The sequence below is a fragment of the Peromyscus leucopus genome, chromosome 6, assembly GCF_004664715.2.
Source record: "Peromyscus leucopus breed LL Stock chromosome 6, UCI_PerLeu_2.1, whole genome shotgun sequence".
NCBI classification, from domain to species: Eukaryota; Metazoa; Chordata; class Mammalia; order Rodentia; family Cricetidae; genus Peromyscus; species Peromyscus leucopus.
In genome coordinates, this window is record NC_051068.1 from 129,914,340 (window position 1) to 129,930,938 (window position 16,599).

The following is a 16,599-nucleotide window of genomic DNA, read 5'->3' on the forward strand; positions in this document are numbered from 1 at the left end:
GGGATATTCAGGTCTTGTTTTTGTAGGATCACTAGGTTCTGGCTGTACCATATTGTTCTTTGTATTGTTTAATTGGTGCTTTCTAATATGGACTACAGGTGCAAAACCCTCCATGAAGGTAATAGGGAATAAGGGAATAAAAATTTCATTCAGTACAGTTTGGAACCTGACAGGTTCCTATGAAGTATTTGTTGTTAGATTTGCACTGCCCACTTAATTCAAACAGTTTATGCTATAGTCAATAAGCTTAGGAATATGACTAATGAATGTATCACATGGTTTTTAAAGCTAACTATAAGAAAAGTTGGTGATAGCACTACTGCAAAGTGAATCCAAGTATTTAAGTGCTTAATGGAACTGTATTTATATATCAGAAACTTAAACAGTGTTATAATTGGTAGTTTAGATTATTAGAATTTTGAAGTTTATTTTAAAGAATGATATAGGATGTCAGTTTTTCCATATATTTTCATTCCCTTCTATGGGTTTTCTATTTAGGTAAGGACAATCTATAATAAACATTATATCTCCAAACCTCCATGTAGAGAAGTCAAGGAGTCCACTAACTAGAGTTATGAGAAACAGAATGTAAGTAGATATGGTAAGAGAGATTTGCAAGTAGTACCCTTATTAGGAAGAAGTAATGCCTTCCATGTTTCTTGCAACTTCTCTGGTTGCTCAAGATCTCTCACACATAGAAAAGCAATACATTACAAGTAAGGAGCCCTTGGTTTCATGGTGCTTGGTCTTGAAAATCACAGTTTTAACATATGTAAAAATGAAACCCTTGCCTCTGTAGTTAGCACATTTCTTGAGCCTTTTGCATAGCCTTGCTTGATCCACATAATCTGAATTCACCTGTCTCATGCTCATACTCATGTATGGAGTTAGATCTCTCACTCTTACAGTAACATATGGAATTGAGACATCCCGATCTCACATTCATGTATGGAGCTAAGATCTCCCATCCTCACACTCATGCATGGAATTAAGAACTCATTCTCACACACATGCATGGAACTAAGACCTCTCATCCTTATAGCCATGTACGGAGAGCTAAGAGTTCCTATCCTCACACTCATGTATGAAACTAAGACTTCTGAACCTCATACTCATGTTTGGAGATAAGATCTCATACTCTCACATTCATGCACGGAACATAGACCTCTCAGCTACACACTCCTGTATGGAAGCAAGACTTCTGATCCTCATACTCATGTATGGAAAAAAGATTTCCTATGTTCACACTCATATATGAAACTAAGACCACCCACTCTCACAGTCACGCATGGAAGTAAGACCTCTCAGCCTTATACACATGCATGGAGCTAATACCTCCCATCCTTACACTCATGAATGGAACAAAGACTGACATCCTCACACAAATGAATGGAATTAAGACCTCCCAACTTGACAGTCATGTATGGAGCTAAGACTTCCTGGCCTCACACTCATGTATAGAATTAAGCCTTCCTATCCTCACATTCATGCACAGAATTTTTTTTACCTCCCAACCTCAAACTCATGTATGGACCTAAGAACTCCCATCCTGACAGTCACATATGGAACTAAGAATGCCCATACTCACACTCATATATGGAACTAAGATCTGTCATCCTCACACTCATGTATGGAACTAAGATCTGTCATCCTTACACTCATGTATGGAATTAAGACTTCCTATCCTCAAATTCATGCATAGAATTAAGATCTGTCATCCTCAAACTCATGCATGGAATTTTTTACCTCCCAACCTTAAACTCATGTATGGAGCAAAGACCTCCCATCCTCACACTCATGTATGGAGCTAAGAATTCCTATCCTCACACACATGTATGGTACTGAAACTCCCACCCTCACACTAATGCATACAACTCAGAGCTCTAAATGTCACACTCATTTTTGCAACTAAGACTTCCTGTTCTAACACTCATGTATGGAACCAAGAACTCTCATCCTCACAATCATGTATGGAATCAAGACCAAGATCTCTACCCCTCACATGAACTCATGTATGGACTTAAAATCTTGCAGCCTCACACTCATGCATGGAAGTAAGAACTATCAGTCTCACACTCACGTGTAACCAAGTCTTTCCATCCTCACACTCATATACAGAATTAAGACCACCTTCCCTCACTCTTGTATGGAGCTAAGAACTGTCATCTTCACACTCATGTGTGGAATTAAGACCTCCCATTCTCATACTCATGCATGGAATTAAGACCTCAAGCACTTAACATTATATATTTATTTGGGATACATATGCAGTTGTGCATATGTGAAGGTCAGAGGACAATTTGGGGGAAATCTATTCTCTTCTTTTACCACAGGGGTTCTGGTGATAAAACTAAGGTCATCAGACTTGGTGGCAAGTGCTTCTGCCTGTAGAGATAACTTTTTTAACCCTCTCTCTGTTTGGTTGCTCGATATCAATGATAAAAATCTAGAGAAATTACTGATTCTAACAACCTAATAGACTTCTCTGTACTTAAGTGTGAGCCCTTGATTTATTATTTGACAGCTTTTATTCTCAACTGTATTAATACCTTCATCTTCACACAGTCTCCATGAAAGAGCTGTTATTACCACCACTTTCCTAGACAGGAATGTAGGTAAACAAATGGCAACTTCCTAAAGGCCTCAAAATTAGTAAATGGGAGCACAGGGGTTGACCAACCTACAGTCTGACTCCAGAGACCACAAACTGCTTATAAAATTAAAAATTTATGATCCAACAATTCATTGTATATTTTAAAATTCAGTTTCATTGTACATATTCTGAACTAGTGTCCAGTCTTTTCTCTTTCAGTTTTACTGAGCCTCTGCAATGTACATATGTATACATACACCTGTCTATGTATCTGTATGCTCATGTACTCATGCATGTGTATAGTGCACATATGCATATGTCATTGTGTATATGAAACCATATGTGTACATATCACATACATATCTATATATATTCTACCATCTATCTATCATCTATCTATCTATCTATCTATCTATCTATCTATCTATCTATCATCTATCTATCATCTATCTATCTATCTATATCATCTATCATCTATTTATCTATCTATCTATCTATCTATATCATCTATCTATCTATCTATCTATCTATCTATCTATCTATCTATCATCTATTTATCTATCTATCCATCTATCTTTATCAATATCTGCCTTCTATCTCTATTATCTATCATCTATCCATCATGTATGTATCTATATCTATCATTTATTTCTAGGTATCTATGTATCTATTATCTTTCTATCTCTTTTTTTATAGATCTCTGTTTCAGAAGTTATCATGAAACAACCCACTGCTTTCTACTTACATTGTTTTTGCACATACCTGCTCTTTCTAATGACTCATCTTGCCTTATAGGCCTAGAGACAATTATTTTATCTTTTGAACTTCCACCTGCTCCCAACAATTTTAATCCAGATGGAATCATAGCATTTTCCATCAGTGGAGTCTAACATTTGTAGCTGTCTATCATTATGGTTATTTTTATAATTTTTAGATTCTGGAACACAATTTCTGTTTGTGTCAAAGTCACCATTCTCCAACCATATCCCACACTTTCTTGCTTCAGTTGTTTTCTTTGCTCTGTCTTCTTTATTTAGAATGCCCTTAGCCAGTATTCACCATTGTCTAGATTCTGTTGAGATTTTAATGCCTTGCTTACATCTAATTCCATGTGAGATATCCTTTCTTCTCTGAATCAGATAGAATATATCTTATCTTCTGTAAAGAATACTCACTAAATACAGCCTTCCAGCCTTCTCTGTTCACAGATATCCCAATTTCATTTCACACAATGCTTAGAGATGGGCACCTCCTTACTGATCTATGTATCTCCATCAGCTCCCTGGAACACTGCATAAAGCCCGAAGGTAGCACAAGTAGTTGTTGTTTATTGAGTACTTAAAGTACATCAAACTAAAGCTGTCTTTTAGTCTAATAGGTTTCTATATCCCCATGTTAAAGATAAGGAGACTGTAGTTTAAAGCTTAAGGATCATGCCTGGGATCCCAGAAACCAAAGAGAAGAGCTTAGGGTTGCGTTTACCTCTGTTCCTTGAGCTCCATCAGGAAGCTACGCTCTCACATTTTCCATAATACAAATGTACTACCTTAAGCTTTTACTACATAATAAACATCAACCCATAGAGAAACCTTGTGAGAGATATATTAAATCTCCCTATTTTATGAACAAGGATAGTCAGATCCTCACAGTAAGTTATTCCATAACATTCACAGAACCTCTAAATGATGGAGAAATTGAAATAAACCAAAATTGCCTCATGTCAATGTCAATCTTTTTTGGTTGCTTGTTTTGAAGCAAATCTGAATCTTATTCACAAAAGATTTTAATGTATGTGAAGGACAGGTGTGGGTAAGAGTTAGAGAAGTTGTTTACACTAAAAATGGTGGCTGTGTGTTTCTCAAGTGAAGTTGCCCCTTGTATCAGTCTAAATCTTATGTTGTTTTTTGTTTTGTTTTCAATTTCAGTATTAAATAATGAACTCTCATAACAAGAGTCTTATAACTATAACTCAAGTCCTGCTTGAGTCCCCTTTTCTTTTGCGCTGTGGACTGTCTGGAATGTGGCAAGGACGTTATAACAGTTATCAGACATGTAAGCTGTTTCTGTCAGGTATGAGAATGACTGGGAAGGCACCCAAGCCCCAGTTTACTATCCATCTCACACTGAGAAGTAATTGCCTTCTTTCTCTGAGTCCCAAACTTACGTGTAATTGATTAATTAGTCACCTAGGCAACTTTGTAGGGATCCTTTTTAGAGGAAGTATTGATTCACATTTGAGCTGACTTCTAATTAGTTTCTATTTCTCCAATGACAGCATTTGTAGTGACAGGTGACACCCACCTGAACATCCAAGCAGTATCTCACATTCTTGGGTTGGACAGAATCCTAGTACCCAGTGAGTCTTGCACACTAGATCTCTATTAGAACAGAGAGCACGCAATTGCATATTGGCTTCCAAACTTACTTGTTTACCATGTAATGATCTGACAATAAAAAAATATCCATTAACAATAATGGCAAACAATATCCTCATGAACTTTAGAACTAATATTTTTAAAGAGTTTATCTCACTGCCATTGCTCTCAAGTTCCTAGGGCAGAAAACATAGAAGTACATATGTGCTTCACACAGCTTCTCATACCATCATGTTTTAGTGTTTTATGTAATACAAAGCATTAGTTCATATTAAGTCAAGCACAGGCCTATGACAGAGTACCTGAAAAATAAATATGCAATTTTAGGATAAAACATTGGGTTCCAAAAGAAAATGCTTGCTTTAGCATCTTTGTGTTGCCTGAGTTTTTCTGCCTTGCTCACAGTCAGGACAAATCTCTGTCACCCGCCAGTCCCACAGCCGCTCAGACCCAACCAAGTAAACACAGAGACTTATATTGCTTACAAACTGTATGGCTGTGGCAGGCTTCTTGTTAACTGTTCTTATATCTTAAAGTAACCCATTTCTACAAATCTATACCTTGCCACGTAGCTGGTGGCATACCGGCATCTTCACATGCTTGGTCATTGCGGCGGCTGCAGCCTCTCTGGTCATGGCGGCGGCTGCAGCGTCTCCTTCTGCCTTTCTGTCCTTTTATTTCTCCTCTCTGTTAGTCCCGCCTATCTTTCCTGCCTAGCCACGGCCGATCAGGTTTTGTTTATTAACCAATCAGAACAACTTGACATACAGACCATCCCCCAGCACAGCCAAGTGCAGACCATCTCAAACACCTGCACTCAGGCCCATGGTCCTAATCATCCTCTATGCGGACCTGCTGGGTAACGCCACAAAGAACCCAAGAAGGGCTCCCACAGGACATACAAATCATCCCACAGCACTTCCCCTTTTTTTTTTTTTTTTTTTTTAAAAAAAGGAAGGTTTTAACTTTTACACATCTCCAAAGCCAGCTTGGTATATTTGGGAATTTGGGCGTAGCTTCTCTTAACTACTTCCTGCTGGAGGGGGGCGCTGTATCTTATGGGGACGCAAAGAATATTTAAGGATCATGGAGTAGTCCGTGAGGCTGTATCGTCTGAGCCAGTTGCCTTGAAACAATTCTGGATGTTGAATCATCTGGGCCATGGTGTCATCAGAGACCTTCAGGGGGTCTTGGCTGATCAAACCTGATGTGTCTTAATCTGGAACAAATCCATAGCCTCTGGCTTTCTGTGGAAACAAAAGCAGACTCTCCTTTCCAAAGTAACACATCCTTATATCCAAATTTTAAAGTCAAGATATCTTTAATATATACATATTGGTTTAACTCAACATCTTTTATGATCAAATGTTTTTCTGCAGTTAAAAATCCCAAAGACAATATAATCCAAACTCTCTGTGTGATATCCATCTTTACATGGCTTATTTTTTATATTACTTTTACTTTCTCTTTAAAGACTTTATTTTTTTAAACTTTCTATTTCTTTATATAACTGTCTATGTTCCTTTTCCTCTCTCTTCCAAGCCTATGTACATTTTTACACATATTATAAACTATTTCATCTGAATCAGTCTTATTGCAAACTTATTGCTTTAAACTGTAGCCTTCTAGGCCTAAAACAGCTCTGTGGCTGCTGGCTCCGCCCCCTTCAGCTTCCCAACATGGCGGTGGTACGTTTTCCACCAGCTCTGGGAGCCATCGTGGGTCTGTGCTTTTATCCAAGCAGCGTGTAGCCCAGAAACCTTTTTTGTTTTGTAACTAACAAAGGCTAAATCCACCACGCAGCTTAATGTGCCACTTGCAGAGGCCTCATTCTGCCATACTGCAGGTCGAGCACACACACACTAGAAACCCGCCAGTAACTCAAACCGGCGGCTGCCGCTCATTTGAGAGAGAGAATTAGGAACTGTTTACCGACGTCACCGTTCCTGGAGAACTTGCCGACGTCACCACTCCGTGTGTTGAGTTCTGAATCCTCTTTACCACCACGCGAGGATTCTACTCAGATCACACTTTATTGGAGCGCCTCTTGGTTAAGGGACTTTGTCTTTAGTATTTTTTTTTTTTCATAACACCGGCCTTTTTCCTTTTTCTTTAGTCCCTCTTTTTTTTTTCCCTTTTTTTTCTTTAGCCCCCTTTTTTTCCTTTTTCTTTAGTCCCTTTATTTCTTTAGTCCCTTTTTTCTTTAGTCCCTTTTTTTTCTTCCCTTTTTTTCTTTAGCCCCACATTGGGCGCCATTTGTAGCTTGAGTTTTCCTGCCTTGCTCACAGTCAGGACAAATCTCTGTCACCCGCCAGTCCCACAGCCGCTCAGACCCAACCAAGTAAACACAGAGACTTATATTGCATACAAACTGTATGGCTGTGGCAGGCTTCTTGTTAACTGTTCTTATATCTTAAAGTAACCCATTTCTACAAATCTATACCTTGCCACGTAGCTGGTGGCATACCGGCATCTTCACATGCTTGGTCATGGCGGCGGCTGCAGCCTCTCTGGTCATGGCGGCGGCTGCAGTGTCTCTGGTCATGGCGGCGGCTGCAGCGTCTCCTTCTGCCTTTCTGTCCTTTTATTTCTCCTCTCTGTTAGTCCCGCCTATCTTTCCTGCCTAGCCACGGCCGATCAGGTTTTATTTATTGACCAATCAGAACAACTTGACATACAGACCATCCCCCAGCACAGCCAAGTGCAGACCATCTCAAACACCTGCACTCAGGCCCATGGTCCTAATCATCCTCTATGCGGACCTGCTGGGTAACGCCACAAAGAACCCAAGAAGGGCTCCCACAGGACATACAAATCATCCCACAGCATCTTTGAGCAGTTTTTCCTAAAACATGGGGATTTTGACTTTATTCTGTTCTAAATATTGAGGATATTTAGAGGGTATTATGGGACACATCATCATAGATCCCTTAAGTCTACTAAACCAATAAATACTTTTTTAAAAAAATTTACTGAGTAGATCTATCTGTTTTTATGGTTGTTATGAGGTACATTAAGGTTTGCAACATGTACCTTCTATATCCTGCCCATCTCACCATCTACCACATGTAAGACCAGTAAAGGCTCTTTGAACTCTCTTGCTCACAGAGAAGGTGAGTGCGCATTGTAAATTACGGTGGAATGGGATCTTACTGAGGGTTTCTTTGTATTTCCTCAAGATTAAGGAAGTTGAATTCCTTGCAGGGTGCTAGTCAATCTGATACTGTCCTTTTGTTTAAGTATTACTCTGATACTCTACTGCAGCCATTATCTCTCTTCCATTGCCTGCTATGAATTTTATATATGCTTCATTTATGAGTCCTTCATATAGTTCCTGCTTCTCAAAATGTGACTGGAGTCTTTACTCTGTTAATGGAGATTTTTTTTTAAAATTTTAACAATGGGTGCTTTTCATCTCAATGAAATCCAACTTTCTACCTTTTCTCCTTTAATAATGAGTAGTTCTAATTTTCTACTTTAAAAATATTTGCCTGTCTCAAGATAACAAAGATATTTTATTCTAGAGGTGATGTTTAGGTTGACACACTGTATAAGCTGCATTTGCTTTTGTGAATTACATATGATACATGCAATTTTGTAACTACATTAAGGACCCACATTGGCCATTGCTATCTCTTTACTGTTCAGAGTGGTGCCAGTGTAAGACCTTGAACAAAGACTCACCTGTAGGGTTTTCCTTGAAATTTGTATCATCAGACTGTTCCTCCTTGGACATTTACACAACAGCTTTAATTATAACAACACAGTAGTACATTTTTATTCCTAGGACTATACAGTCTCACCCAATCTTGTTCTTTTGAAAATACTGTATTTGTTGCCTTACACATTGCACATTTCTACACTGGGTGCCTAGTTTCATTTCCACTCTCTATCCAAGAAGGAAAAGAAAAACATCTCTTGAATTTTAATTGAAATTGGGGTTGTGTTGGTCTGTACTCTAATTTAGTAGAATATGGTGTTTTTGCAACAATGTTTTTATCAGTCCATGGGAATCCCACCTCATCATTTGTTAGTGTTTTAATTTTTATCAATATCTATAAATTTTTGGAGGGTTTTATTTATTATTTAGTAGTAGGTTAAATTTTATATGATTAGCAGATTCCTTGAATTTATGGCATAATTAGTCCATTAGTTAAATGTACAATGTATGCCCAGGCACAGTGTTTCCTACATTTGTTGATATTGTCCTTTAAGCATGTGGATTAGGACATTTTATTAACCCTGATTTCTAAATCTTTATTCTTTCTAGTTTTTGGCCTGTTTTTTTTTTTTATCACAGTTAATGATAGAGATGATATAAAATATCTGGCTACAATTAACATTTTTATTTTTCTTTAATGGTACTTCTGACTATTCTTTGAAGTGCATGTCTGGTGACAATAACTTACCCCATCTCTGTTTAAAAATGACTCTATTCTGCAACTTTGACTAAGGAATAACTTTGATAAGTGGAAACTATGATTGGCAGTTGCTTCCTGACATTTACCTATGTGTTTTGCTGTCCTTAGCTTATGGAATCTGCCTGATGAGTCAGTTGTTAGTCTCAGGGATATTCCTTTGAAAGCAGTGTGTCTTTTCTCTGCTCTTAGTTTTCAATTCTTTCTCTTTGTATGTTTAAAAGCATGTTTACTGTTTGGCACCAAAAATCCCAAATCTCACACTTTCTCCTGGAGTTCTTGGGTGTCTGAGTCACACTGACTTGATCTAGTTGGCCAGTATAGGCCTTCACATTAATTATTCTCCTCTCTTCTGCCCCTATCTTTCTAAGACCTCCATCACATTGCGCTGAATCTATTCATCATGGCTCCTTCACTTTCTTGTGGATTCATGTTTTTTCCCTCACTGTTGAATTACAAACTCTACCTCCCCATCATCTAGTTGTCTGTTATCTGTTTAGCAGGACCTAATGTGTTGTCCTAACATATCCATCAAGCTTCTATTTCCATCATTCATTTCTCACAGAATATTTCTTAGCAATTATTTCTTTTTCTTTTCTTTTCTTTTCTTTTTTTTGGTTTTTCTAGACAGGGTTTCTCTGCGTAGTTTTGTGCCTTTCCTGGAGCTCACTTGGTAGCCCAGGCTGGCCTTGAACTCACAGCGATCCGCCTGGCTCTGCCTCCCGAGTGCTGGGATTAAAGGTGTGCACCACCACCGCCCAGCCTGCAATTATTTCTTAAGAACAGACCACTTTGGTTTCCATGCTCCTCTAGTTCTGTGAATACATAAGAGCTCCCATTTCACTGTTATGTTCCACAGCAACAATGTCCCAAGAGATGAGGGTCTGTTTCTATTTGATAACTTATTCCAATTCCTTGGATTGTCTGTGAATTTCTGACTAAGCATCAGAAAATTAGAAAGTTAAAAAAGTATATTACTTTCAAAATAAAGTCTAAGTTTGATATTCTAAAGTGAAGTCTACTTCTGTGTTTTTCTGTATGTGCATTTCATTGTAGGTAATAATCTGGGGATACAGTCTACAATTAATGCCACTGTTATGCACCACAGCATATTCATTGTTGTCTTTTTTTCCTGCTTTATTCTGACATCTTCTAATACCATCTATGTAAAAGTAATAGGATGTATTTTTGGAAAGACTATACAAAAGAGACCTCAAGAAAATACCACCTTCATTAAAAGAGTGGGATATTTTTGGAAGAAACTTGCTTTTGCCCTAAGGCATTCATGAAATAAATGTAGAAGGAGTAATTATTTTAAAACCCAACAATTGGTATCAAGTTAAAAAATATCAGCTAGACATTTAAATTTTTTATGGATCTTGTTAGGTTAGTGGCAGATCACAAATAGTGTCTGAATAGATATTACCATCACTTAATAGTTTGCCTGTCAATTTAGAAAAAATTAAATATATTTATAGAGAAAAAATATCTTTAAATAGCTATATGGTTACAGCGAGGTTGGTAAAGACAGGTCTATGTAGAGGGGAATGAGTAGTATGGAATGTATCTATCTACCACAGGGGAGCAATTATAACTGCCTTGTCTAAATATAACAGCCCAGTAATCATTCTGAAGAAGGAAATGAAAATAAGTGACTGGGTCTGAATGGAGGCAAGAACACAGCCATACCTTCCATCCCAACCTTGGTAAGTTACATTTCTTCTCAGTGCTGGTCTATTAATATGCAGTACTTCTCAGAAATAATGCTGACTACTTGGACAATAACCACATATTTTTTTTTATAGGTACTGTCTCCTGTCACCCAGACATTTGATGACAATATCATCTTAACTAACTAGAGAGGTGCAGCTTCCTCAATGGCTTTTCAAACCCTGGATACTGATGCACAAGGCTTTGTGAATAGGGGTCTGGTATATGAGGGCATCCTCTGGGTTTTAGAATCAATACCATTAGGAATGCAATTTATATAAATAAAACACTATTGCATAATTCTAATCCCACAAAATGGCTGAACACATTTTTCAAGAGCCATCTAAGGTTCTAACTGTGATGGTCTGAATTAGCATGACAGGATGTCAAGGTATCAACTACTGACTTGTTCATCTATGAAATGCTGTACTCAGATGAGAGGGATAGAATGTCTACAGCAGACACCCAATACAGCTTGTAGACAAATCTCTAGTTATTGTCAAAATTTAACATGAAATGTTGCCTATCACGGACTGAAGTTCCAGATTTCAAGGATTTGAGTTGTAAATTTCATCATACTACAGTTCTAGGATTGTTTGATTTTTCTTTAGAGTTAATTTTGGATAACATTTTTTTTTCAAATTAAGAAAATGATGGACTCCAAATACTTCATTTTGAATGCTTCTCTTCAGATTATTAGAATTTCTTTTCTATTTATCAGTAAACATGATTTTTTTCTGTGTTTGGTCAACAGTAATACTTCTTATACTTTCATTGGATTTCAGAAGGGTATGTTCTATTTTATAAGTCTTTGTAACACTCCCGGTAAGACAATTTATGTCAGTGTCAGGGGACACTGCTACTTGGGAATTCTCTGGAAAAGTCTGTCATACTAATTTAATTGCATATAGACAGGTATACAGAGAAATCTGCTACACAGGAAGAGGGGGCAAAGACGACTAATAGATATTTCCAGAAGCTAAAGAATGAGGCATTAACTTGCATGAGGATATACTATGCTACCAAAATAGTGATTTCAGCCTAGATGTCTTACTCACCCTCCAGATCCTGAGTAGGAAGCTTCCCAGGTATGTCCAGATTATGCATTAAGGCACACACATGCAACAAAGAGACAGTAAACATGTTATTTTCTTCCTTATTTTCACAATTAAAGGAAAGGATTTTTCATGTAAGTAAAAACATCAAAAATTAACTTCAGAAAAAAAGAAAAGAAGATCCAGAGTGAGTTACATACAGAACATTTCTATAATCTTCAGAACAAATCATCGATTATGTGAAGTTTTCTGTACAAAATGCGTTCTGAGAAAAATAATTTCATGAAATTGTGTTTCTAAAAAGAGTTTAAGCCAAAATAACTCCATGAAGTAATGTGAGCTGTGTTTCTCCATGGAGACTCCCAGTGCATTCTGTTTATTAAATTTAAGAAGTTCTCTGATTTAAAACTTCCACTTTTGCTCTGCTTATTCATCTTTTTAAAAACTTGTTTAATTAAAGACATTCCCTTATGAAATAAAAAAAGAATTTATTAAGAGATGTCATGGACAAGTAGAGTTCACAAAGACAGGGAAACAAAACCAATCAATATTTTCGTTCTCAAGTCCAGGTGCTTTCCACTAGGAATCCTTGATCTGTAATGTAATTGTAACGCAATGAAGGAATGTCCTCACAGCACCCCTCTTACAAGGTAAGAGGACCAAAGATGGAACATTGACTAGAATTAAAAGAAGAAAAAAAGAGAAACTCTGCATTTGAGAAAATACCAACAGGTTTGAGAAAGGGCCAATGCAGTGCATTTTTGACAAGATTGTTGATGTACAAATTAACACCATTATATTATTTGCTAAATATATGGGCATCTCAAGTTTCTACTATGTAGAATGGAAACAATAATAGAAGCTACACAGCCACATGTTGTTATTATGAAACTAGTCAACAATACAGAGAAAATGGAAATTAGGTTTATAAATAAATAATTCCTATTCTTTTCTTTGTCTTTGTCAGGGTTCAGAGTTGGTGGATTTTAACTGGAAAGTCCCATTTTATTTCCTGCAAATTAAAGCTTTTTGGGCTGACACTCTTTACATATTATGTTTGGGAAATTTACCAGACATATTTACAGTGTCAAATAGGCTGAATAGTGAAAAGAAAATATGTCTGGTATGAGCCAAATCTGTAGTCAATGTTAATATTCAAAACTACTAGCTATGTTCACTAGGGAAAACATACTAACCTTGTATAATGAGAACAATAGAATACTTTCAAAGTTCATCCCAATTGTTTCCAAGTGTTTTCTTGTGGACTTTGGTTATGCACTGTGAACAATAACAGTATATTTACCGAATGCTTACTGTATATCCTGAGCTCTTTTCTGCATTGGTATACAAATTATTCAGTGAATTACCACACCAATCCCATGAGTTGAATATTGGTGGTATTACCTTCTTATATGTGATAAAATAGTAGGGACAGCCTTCTTATAACTAATCACATTTATTTCATCATCTTATAAACATCAAAAATACCTTAGGTTTTTCAACAAAGAGTACAGACATTACTGTACAGGAACTTTCTAAAGATGGGGTTGTTAGATGGAACCAGACTTCAGGTGGTGAATATTTGCAGTTTGCCAATTATAAAATCTCTATGATGCTCATAGGTGTGTGGGTTAATGTCAGGGTCTTCAATTTGATTCCATTGGTCCACATGTCGGTTTTTATGCCAATACCAAGCTGTTTTTATTACTGTAGATCTATAGTAGAGCTTGAAGTCAGGGATGGTGATGCCTCCAGAGGTAGTTTTATTGTACAGGATTCTTTTGGCTATCCTGGGTTTTTTGTTTTTCCATATGAAGTTGAGTATTATTCTTTCCAGGTCTGTGAAGAATTGTTTTGGTGTTTTGATGGGGATTGCATTGAATCTGTAGATTGCTTTTGGTAAGATTGCCATTTTTACTATGTTAACCCTGCCTATCCATGAGCATGGGAGATCTTTCCATTTTCTGACATCTTTTTCAATTTCTTTTTTCAGGGACTTAAAGTTCTTGTCATATAGGTCCTTCACTTGCTTGGTTAGTGTTACCCCAAGGTATTTTATGTCATTTGTGGCTATTGTAAAGGGTGATGTATCTCTAATTGCCTTCTCAGTTTCTTTGTCCATTGTATATAGGAGGGCTACTGATTTTTTTGAGTTGATCTTGTATCCTGCTATGTTGCTGAAGGTGTTTATAAGCTTTATCAGTTCCTGGGTGGAATCTTTGGGGTCACTCAAGTAAATAAATTGTGGCACATATACACAATGGAATACTACTCATCAGAGAGAAACAATGGCATCATGAGGTTTTCAGGCAAATGGATGGATCTAGAAAAAATCATCCTGAGTGATGTAACCCAGACTCAGAAAGACAAATATGGTATGTACTCACTCATAGGAGGATGCCAGATGTGGAACAAAGATGACTGGACTGCTACTCACATCACCAGTGAGGCTACCTGAAAAATGGGACCCCAAGAAAGACTTGGAGAAATGGATGGGATCTACATGAACAGCCTGGACATGAGTGGGAGCGATGAAGGGCGAGGGTCGAGGGAAAGAGCGGGAGATCCTAGATGGATCAAGAAAAGAGAGGGAGAACAAGGAGTAGGAGACCATGGTAAATGAAGACCACATGAGAAAATGAAGAAACAAAGAGCTAATGAGGCCCACAGAAATCCACAAAGATACCCCCATAAAAGACTGCTGGCAATGGTCGAGAGACAGCCGGGACTGACCTACTCTGGTGATGGGATGGCCAAACATCCTAATGGTTGTGCCATAAACCCCATCCAAGGACTGAGGAATCTGGATGCAGACATCCACGGCTAGGCCCCGGATGGAGCGCTGGGAGTCTAATTAGTGAGAAAGAGTAGGGTTTATATGAGCGAGAATTGTTGAAACCAAGGTTGGATAAAGCACAGGGACAAATAACCAAATGAATGGAAACACATGAACTATGAACCAAAGGCTGAGGGGCCCCCAACTGGATCAGGCCCTCTGAATAGGTGAGACAGTCGATTGGCTTGATCTCTTTGGGAGGCATCTAGGCAGTGGTACCAGGTCCTGGGCTTGTTGCATGAGTTGGCTGTTTGAAACCTGGGACTTATGCAGGGACGCTTGCCTCAATCTGGGAGGAGGGGACTGGACCTGCCTGGACTGAGTCTACCAGGTTGATCCCAGTCCTCGGGGGAGACCTTGATCTGGAGGAGGTGGGAATGGGGTGTGTGCTGGGGGGAAGGGGAGGGGAGCAGGAAGGGAGAGAACAAGGGAATCTGTGGCTATTATGTAGAACTGAATAGTATTGTAAAATAAAATATTAAAAAAAAATCTCTATGATGCTCACAGAGACCCTCAAAGTTGTGCTATTACTCATGTTACAGAGAAGCAAGGTAGCATTCAATGAGGTTAATTAACTTTGTCTATTTTCACAATGCAGATCATTCACTTATCTTTTTAAAATTGAATAAAGTATGAGCACAGAATAGTAATACTTTAATCACAGAAGCTAGCAAAAAGCTATGGATGCTGGGTGGATGGATGAGGGATTATCAGCCATAGGAAGGTGGTTCAGAGCTAAACTAGGAAAATCACTCAGATAAAGTTGTAGTGTGAATTTTTTCTTGCTGCTCATTTTCATCAAACAAAGACCAGTTTTATACTCTTTTGTTAGGAACAAAGCACAGGAGTTCCTCTAGTGTGCATGGAATAGGGCAAACAGGAAGGGGACATTCATACAATTTAGCCTTTCCTGTACAGGTACATACATACATATTTTGGGGCTAAATATAAGCATTTGAAATGCTGCAGCAATTATAGGAATGGTTGACAGAGAATTCACAGTGATTTCTTAATTTACCTGTTTGAGATCGTTTTCCCTAACAAAATAGCATAAACTTCTTAAAAGACATAAATATGTAATTTTGAGCTCTCTGAATATTTTGAAGTCACTCTAACACCTTCCATCTTATTTAGGAATTCATTTTTTTTTCTGTCTCTCCCAGGATCAAAGAAAATAAATTTCCTGACTTTGTAATTGTCATTATGAAAACTTCCTCCATGCCTTAACTTACACAAAACTCAAACAAAACATCTTTACATTATATCTGATAATTATTACATTTTAAAGGTTGGGAAAATATCAAGTAATTTTCAGGAAAAATTAAAGTTTATATTGAAGATTTCAGGTGTTAAACACTGTTGAAATGTGAAAGTCTTTGCTTTCATGTCAGACTTAATGTAGAATTTAGATCTGTGGTCTAAAATATGATAAAATATGGGTGACATATTTTCTTTTGTAGAAAAACTGGAAAAAACTCACTTGATTTTATTCTCTCTTGTAACCCAGTCATAAATAATGCCTGACTTGCAATTCTTGGCATATTCAGAGAACTTGAAATTGTTTATTGAGACTTTAATATAGAGGTAAGATAATGGGCTTTGGCTCTAGCAT